The sequence below is a fragment of the Balaenoptera musculus genome, chromosome 12, assembly GCF_009873245.2.
Source record: "Balaenoptera musculus isolate JJ_BM4_2016_0621 chromosome 12, mBalMus1.pri.v3, whole genome shotgun sequence".
NCBI lineage: Eukaryota > Metazoa > Chordata > Mammalia > Artiodactyla > Balaenopteridae > Balaenoptera > Balaenoptera musculus.
This window is the reverse complement of record NC_045796.1, coordinates 45011492-45018547: the sequence shown is the minus strand read 5'-3', so window position 1 is coordinate 45018547 and position 7056 is coordinate 45011492. Positions and strand designations below refer to the sequence as shown.

General features: G+C 45.2%; 1 protein-coding gene across 3 annotated transcripts in view; it reads left to right on the top strand.

Annotated features, from left to right (window-relative positions):
* Nucleotides 1-2968: 2968 nt before the first annotated feature.
* DSE (dermatan sulfate epimerase) overlaps nt 2969-7056 on the top strand; it is a 69295-nt gene continuing 65207 nt past the window's right edge. The window contains exon 1 of one of the 3 annotated variants that reach the window (XM_036871810.1): nt 2969-3082. The gene's annotated coding sequence lies outside the window, so the exon portion shown is untranslated. Of the gene's footprint in view, nt 3083-4102; nt 4310-7056 lie in introns of those variants that run through there. The other 2 variants (XM_036871809.1, XM_036871811.1) reach the window with 2 other exon arrangements.

The following is a 7056-nucleotide window of genomic DNA, read 5'->3' as shown; positions in this document are numbered from 1 at the left end:
TCCTCATCAGTCAAATGAACATAGTAATACTGACATCAGTGCCTGTGAGGATAAAGTGAGACACAGATGGAAGTGCCTGGCACACTTAATGATCTGTTAAAAGATTGTGAGGCCAGGAAATATGTATCTGAAGAATTATATGTAAACGCCTCAAATTGTGACTGAGGGTGGAGGGTTGCAACTCAATTATGATTAAGAATGTAGGTAAATGTTTTCCTTTGTATTAATGATAAGTTCAAGAAGCTTGAATCATCTGGAGATGAAGCAGTAGCACCAGAATAGTCTAGGCAGTGGCAAGGAGCAGGTCAGCACTGGAAGAGTCAGGGAGGTGACAGGCCTGAGAAAGGAAGGTTGGAGAAGTTGGTGGTGGATGTCTGGCCAGGGCTGAATGCCCGGAGATGGAAGGGGAAGCTGAAGGATATTACCACTGAGGAAGTTAGTACAAGTATAGGGCAATAGGGTTTGAGCAAACCAAAATGATCACACCTCTTTGGTGACTCGAGGATGTATCTTTTAGACGTAGGGTAAGGTGGTTTTATGAATAGACTAATTTGGTCTGAGGGGGAATAAAAAGGCATTGAAGGATTCAATGATTCAATTCAAGGATTGAAGCAGGTATACAGTCATGGACCAGCTGGCTGGTTAGTAAAACGTAAAGGGCAAATTTCAGTTTAATGACTTAAACAAGAGAACAGAGACCATATACTCGTAACAGCCCTGTAAGATTGGGGTTCATTAGGCTAGAGCCAAAAATAAACTAAGGAAAACAACAACAAAAGTACATTTTGTAAGATCATAGAAGGGATATCCCTACTTAAGGTAAATGGATGATAAACCAGAACAAACTCCCTTTTTTCTTCCCTATCATGGAAAAAATAACCCTTCAACTTGAAAGAGTAAAATGTACTTTGCAATAGTTAATTGAAGACTGAGATAGTTGAAGAACTTGTAAGAAAACCTAGCTCTCTAAAGCTTAACTTCTCTTGCCTAGAAAAATTACATCTCAGCAAGGGGAGTTTACAAATAAGGACTTTCATCTAGAATCAGCATCAGAGGTGAACACTAAAAGACTGGGGATGAACAAATGGAGTTCCAGTTTTCAAAAAAAGAAGCAGCTTGATTCCTGAAACCAAGACAAGGAGCTTGTCACAGATCCCGAGCAAAATGAATAAACCTATGATTAAGGTAATATCTGGGCACTTAGAAAAGGAAGAAATTCAGAAGTTAACAAGAATTCACAAGTAGTCATTTCCTTTTTTGGACTATGTTGTAACACCATATAGCAAGGACATCTAATAGACAAAGCACATCTGCTGTTTGGGGCTGTATCTGGGGGAAGAGGTCACTTTTCCCTAATCCCTCAGCCTGGGAAATGATGGTGTACTTTCTTTTAATTTCTACAAAGATGTCATGTACCCATGTGCATTAGCTGCTCTGGGACAAGGGAAGAAAATATGATTAAGTAACAGGTTCCTCAACTGATGAGAATATTCATCAACAGCATGCTAATTCAGTGTCAGCAGTGGAAGGCATCTGAGAATGAGAACTTGAATGTTGACATGGCATACAGACTGAACTTGCAGAACATGTGAAGCTGGGACGTAGAATTACTCAGTTACATCAGTGATACATAACATGTCAATAAGCTAAAAGAAGAGGCCTAACTTAACATGTGATTCTATTAAATTTTATTGTGCTAAGTGTTGAACAAACTATAATGCGTGTGGCTTGGGAAGAAGTGTTTTGGAGTGGGTGTGAAAAAGACGTTACTACTTCAGAGTTTTAGTAGATTGTAACATAGGAGTCAATAGGGTAATATTGCTGCCATAATAGTTCCTAGGATTTACTTGGGGGAAATACAGTAATTAGAACAAAGCCGTTAAACATCTGTGTTATTTGAACAAAACCTTGAACTCAATTTTGGGGATCAGATTTTGAGAGGAACAATGGCAAAGTAAACCACCTTCCAAGGGCTTTCAGAAAAGATGAGGAAAAGCTGATGGAGTTGGTAGGTATCCAGACAAATTGAAGCACTCTCCTGTGGAAATAATGCTAAATGCATCCTAGAAGACCCCAGAGGGCAGGATTGCAGATCTTTGAGTCCTACTATTTGGGGGGCCATTTGCAAGAGGTGGATGTTATTCAGAAGCAGATTTCCAGGTCAATTTACAGCAAAACTGGGGGCAAAGGGGAATAAAAGACAGTGGGTACTGTCTCCTTTGAAGATTTCTTAATCCTGGTTGCACATTCTGATCACCTGGGAAGAGATTTTAAAATGCTGATGCTTACATGTTAGCCCTAGAGATTCTGATTTATTGGTCTGGTGTGGGGTCCCCATTAAAAAGTATTTTATCAAAGCTCCCCTGCTGATTTAATGTTCTAGGTTGGAGAACCACTGAGTTAGATGACTACTTATCTAGAGGTTAAGTAAATCAAACCAGATGCTTTTACTAAGGTCTCTTCCAAATTTGGGAAGGTAAGTGTAAATGAACACTTACGGGTTACATACTACAGCTAGACACTTTCACAGTGAATCTTCTCTAATAATTGAATTAATATATGTAAATCTCTTAGCACAGTATCTGGCATGTAGTAACTCAAATATTCGATATTTTTACTGTATCCTCTCTAAACTGTTCGATGGAGGTGTTATATCTCTACATTACAGATGAGAAAACGGAGGCTCTGAGGTTAGTTTTCCAAGTACCCTCGTAGTAAATTGCAAAATGAGGATTTAAACCAGATTAAACTAGTTTTAAGTTCTAGAGCCCCTTATCTCCTCCACAGTCCACCTCTAAAACATCTGGAAGTTTATGCAAATTAGTGGTTTACTTGAGTGAACATTTAAAATATTTTAACAAAACCACTTCCTCTTGACCATTTTGTAAGGAATTTCTCTCCAAATGCAATTTCTGAAAAAAAGGAGCATGAAAGTCGACATCCACATTTCTTTCTAACGTGGCCTGAGGGAAACTACTCTGTAGGTCTTGAGATCCTCTGAGGACGGGAAAATGGTTGGAGGTGGCCCTTCAGAGCTCAAACAAAGCACGGGAGAAGCAAGGGAGAAAAGCACTGCTCTCAGGTAAAACACCTCTAGTGCTAAAGAATGGATGAACATCTGTCACTTCTGTACCGCCCAGCTCTGGCAGGTTAATTACAAGCCAAGGCTGAGGAAGCCCTGCGGTGACGGCCCTGGTCTTATCTGCCACTTTCCTGAGGCCAGGTTGGATCAGGCTGTGTGCAATGGCTGCTTGAAGAGAAGGCAGGAAACTTCTCCAAAGGGGCTGTGGCTACTAAGGTTGCAAATCCTCCACCTGAAAAACTCAGACGGATGAGGGGGGGGGGGTTCTCCCTCTCTCTCTCTTTCTCTCCCTCGTCCACCCAGGCCTAGGAGATAAGGTAAATTAAATTTCCTCTTGTGCGTTGTATATATCAAATGTTCTGTTCCTGACCCTTTACCTTTGATTAACATCCGTTCAGTTTGCAGGGTTCAGTGCTTTTGGCTTTACTGTGTTTTGTTAGTACGGTTAAGGCGAGGACTGCTTCTAGATAGGTGATTTCCACCCTGCTGTCTGATAAGAGAGTAAAACCGAATTCGGGAGAAACGGAGGGGTAACAATTTTGGAAAAGGCGAGGGGAGTGGGTAACAGCCTCGGTAGTCAAGTTCTCAACGTTGGAGGAAAACGGTTCCCTCTCCCGGAGCTCTATGGAAGCATCAGCTCCTCCCCTCGGGCCTCCAAAAGTACCCTTCGCCTGGGGGCGATTCTAGAGTTGAACCCGAAGCGCGTGGGGTCATTAGAAACTAGAGCAAGTTGAAGCCAAAGAGGCCTGGCAGGGTAGGGGTGCGTGGAGTCGGGGCCCGAGCGGAGGGGAAGGCCGAGAGCCGCGAGTCCCGGGAGAGGAGGAGGAAGAGAAAGCGGCGCGGGCCGGAGGTCGGGGTCCGGCGGCGGGAAGGGGTCCCCGTTTCTCCCTCCCCGTCCTCGCCTCCCGGGGCGCTGGTGACGTTGCGGTTTCCTCCTCCCTGCAGCTGAGCCTCAGCGCCCGCCGCGTCCCGCCCTCCTCCCCTTTCGCCCACACCCCACCCGCCCGCGCCGGCCCGGCTCGTAGTAGCGCCGCCCGAGGCTGCAGCGGCGCATCCTGCGGCGCGGCGCCCACCCGCACCCATGGCGCGGCGGGCGCGCTGAGGGCTCGGCTCCGAGGGCGCCGGGGTCCCGGGCGCCCTGGAGTGAGGGGGGCCGGGAAGGGGTTCCGGAGCCTGGGCCCAAGCTGGGAGGCGACGCCCGAGAGGACGAAGCCGCGGCGGGGAGCGGTAAGCGGAGGGGCGCGCGAGTGGTGGGCAGGGGCGCGCGGCGGGCGCCGCTCTGGGCCCCGCGCGGCGCAACTTTCTTCCGGAGTTTCGGGCGGGTGGCCGGGCGCCGGCGGGAGGCAGGCGAAGAGCCACGTCCCCCGCCGGGCGCCGAGCGCCGAGCGCCGCGAGCTGCGCGCCCGAGCCCGGTTCCTCTGGGCTCCTGGAGGGCACGCGAGGCGTGAAGCCGGAGCCGTGGGTTTCCCCGGCGGCGGGGCAGCTTTGAGTCCCTTCCCAGCCCTCGAGCGCCCAGCGCAGAGCCGGGCGCACCATAAGAACTCAGATCACTTTCGGTGCGTCGGGTCCGGCCGGCCCAACAGCGATTTCCTGGACGGCCGGGGGGCTCCAGCTTCCCTCTGCCCGGTAGCCTGGCACAGCTTCGCGCCCTCCCTTCCCTGCATCTCCCCGTTAATTGGGGTGGTAGTGGTCGTGGGTGCCGATCCTGGCGCTGGCAGCCCGCCTCTGCGATTGTGGAAGCCGGGCAGGCACGTCCCGAGCCTCCCCCAGACGCTGGATTCCAGAGCCGCCCGGCTCCGCCGACACTTGGAGAAATTGTTGGTAAACCTCACTCCCTGGCAGCCCCTGGTGGTAGGGTGGGGCTGGGGCGTACTTGACTCACAGGCTGGGAAGCTCTGTGAGCAATGCCACATGGGCTCAAGATCTGTTGCGGCTGGAATCTGAGCTAAGTTTGTGACCCGAGAACGTCCTCATTTTCATTGCTCATTTGAGGCATCAGCCTCTGCTTAGGCTGGCGGGCATTAGAGCTGAAACCGAATCCATTGCTTAAAAAAAAGTAGGTGAGCCTCATTTACCTGGAATTCCTTAGATCAGGAAATGCCACTTTTAATTTCTGGGAATCTCCGTGTTATAAAGTTTTTTAAAACATTTTTTCATTAGTCATGGTTTAGTTAATGTTACATTAAATTTGAGAAGGGAGGTTCTCACTGAGAAATAGTTTCAAAACAGTTTTTTTTTTCAGTATTTTATTTTTCACATTATAGACTTAACCTTTCCGGAATTTCCTTTTCTTCAGTTTTTAAAAATTTCTCAATAAATGATAAACGGTATGAAATGAAATATTATGTGCAATATTTTATAGAATATTCTGACACTACTTCTAAAATGGGATCCCCAAATTGTTCGTAATGTGCATGGAAGAAATAAAATACAGGATTATCTGAGTATTTGTGTGTCGTGTACTACAAGGTCCCATACAGATACATGTCCTTTTATGAAGTGTGCAGGTAAGATGTGTTCTAGTAAAAATGGAGAAGAGAAAATATTGAATTTGATGCCTCCATCATCTAGTGACCCCTCTGTGTGGGTTCAGCAATAAGTGCAAGACAGTGCTGGTTACTTAGGAGACATACAGAGGGATATAAGAAACTGCCCTGGCTCTCCCCAAGCTCTTAAGGTAGAAAGGGAGAAACCATAAATAAGCAGCACCTGAGAGTTTGGGCTTGGGAACCATCATTTTTCATTAATTGGTATATGATGTCAGTATCAGTGTCGTCTAGTTTTCATTAAATACAGTGGCCTAACATAGTACATTTTTACATTCAGGTTAAAAAGTATCGATAGTACAGTTACCAAGTAAAATGGAATTCTCAAAAAAAAGAAATGTGGATAAAGAGGGAAATTTGCCACAGAATACGGTTTAGGCCTTTGTCACTGAGGGGATTATTAGCACCTTCCTGGTCCTGCTGGGTAGAAGCTGTTTAAAGTTCCTCCATCTGAGGTTAGGGGCCTGGTTATGGAAAGACACTGGGTAAGAAGTTAGCTAGGTTTGCCACATGAGGTCAGGACCATCATAATACCTAACATTTGTGTGTGCATCTACTTTAGTGTTTATAAAATTAGTCCACAAATTAGCTAATTACAGGTTTTCAATGATATTTGTTTTCCGGTCCAATATCCCACAGTGCAGCCTTGATCTGGTGGTCATCCAGGAGGGAAAGTTCTTAACTTCACAGGTGTTGCCCTGCCCTTCCCAATACCTCATTATAAAGACTTTTTTTAGTCTCTGAAAAAGTGTTTTAAGATCATAGATGAAAATGCATTCTGCAATTAAACAAAAAAATATTTGGTTATACATTTCTTGATATTATTTGTAGCAGAATATTTTGGTATTTATTTCTACTTGCCTTGGATTACACTAAGGCATGAAAGAAATTACATGTTCTTGAAAGAAATTACATGATATCTACTCTATTATGATTTCAACAAATGAATGGACAGGAATAAAGAAAGATACATTTAAATTTGGGTTTTAATATATCAGTAACCTTTGTGTTCCAAAAGGGTAAAGAAACTACTAAAGGACTAGTATTTTGTATTTGCAGCATGTATTAAATATTACTTGTCATTAGCATGTTTGAGTCCTAGATATAACACATTTTCTTATCCTTTTTTCACCCTCCTCCATTTAAAAAAAAAAAAAAAGAAATACTGTTATTGTCCTGGGATATGTTTGTGGCAGGCCTTTGAGGAGATCAAGAATGTCTGGTCGAGGGAACTCCATCATTATAGTGGATACTTTTATTCCATTTACTGAGAGGGGCTGGATCTTTACTATTACGAAGGAGTGGGTAAGGCAGAGATTCCATGTCCAGCAACCCTTCTGAAATAATGGGTCCAAGCGGAGGGCAGGACAGTTCTTATTACTATATTATAAAATGCCTTAGGGTTTTCTCATCTTGGAATTACATTAT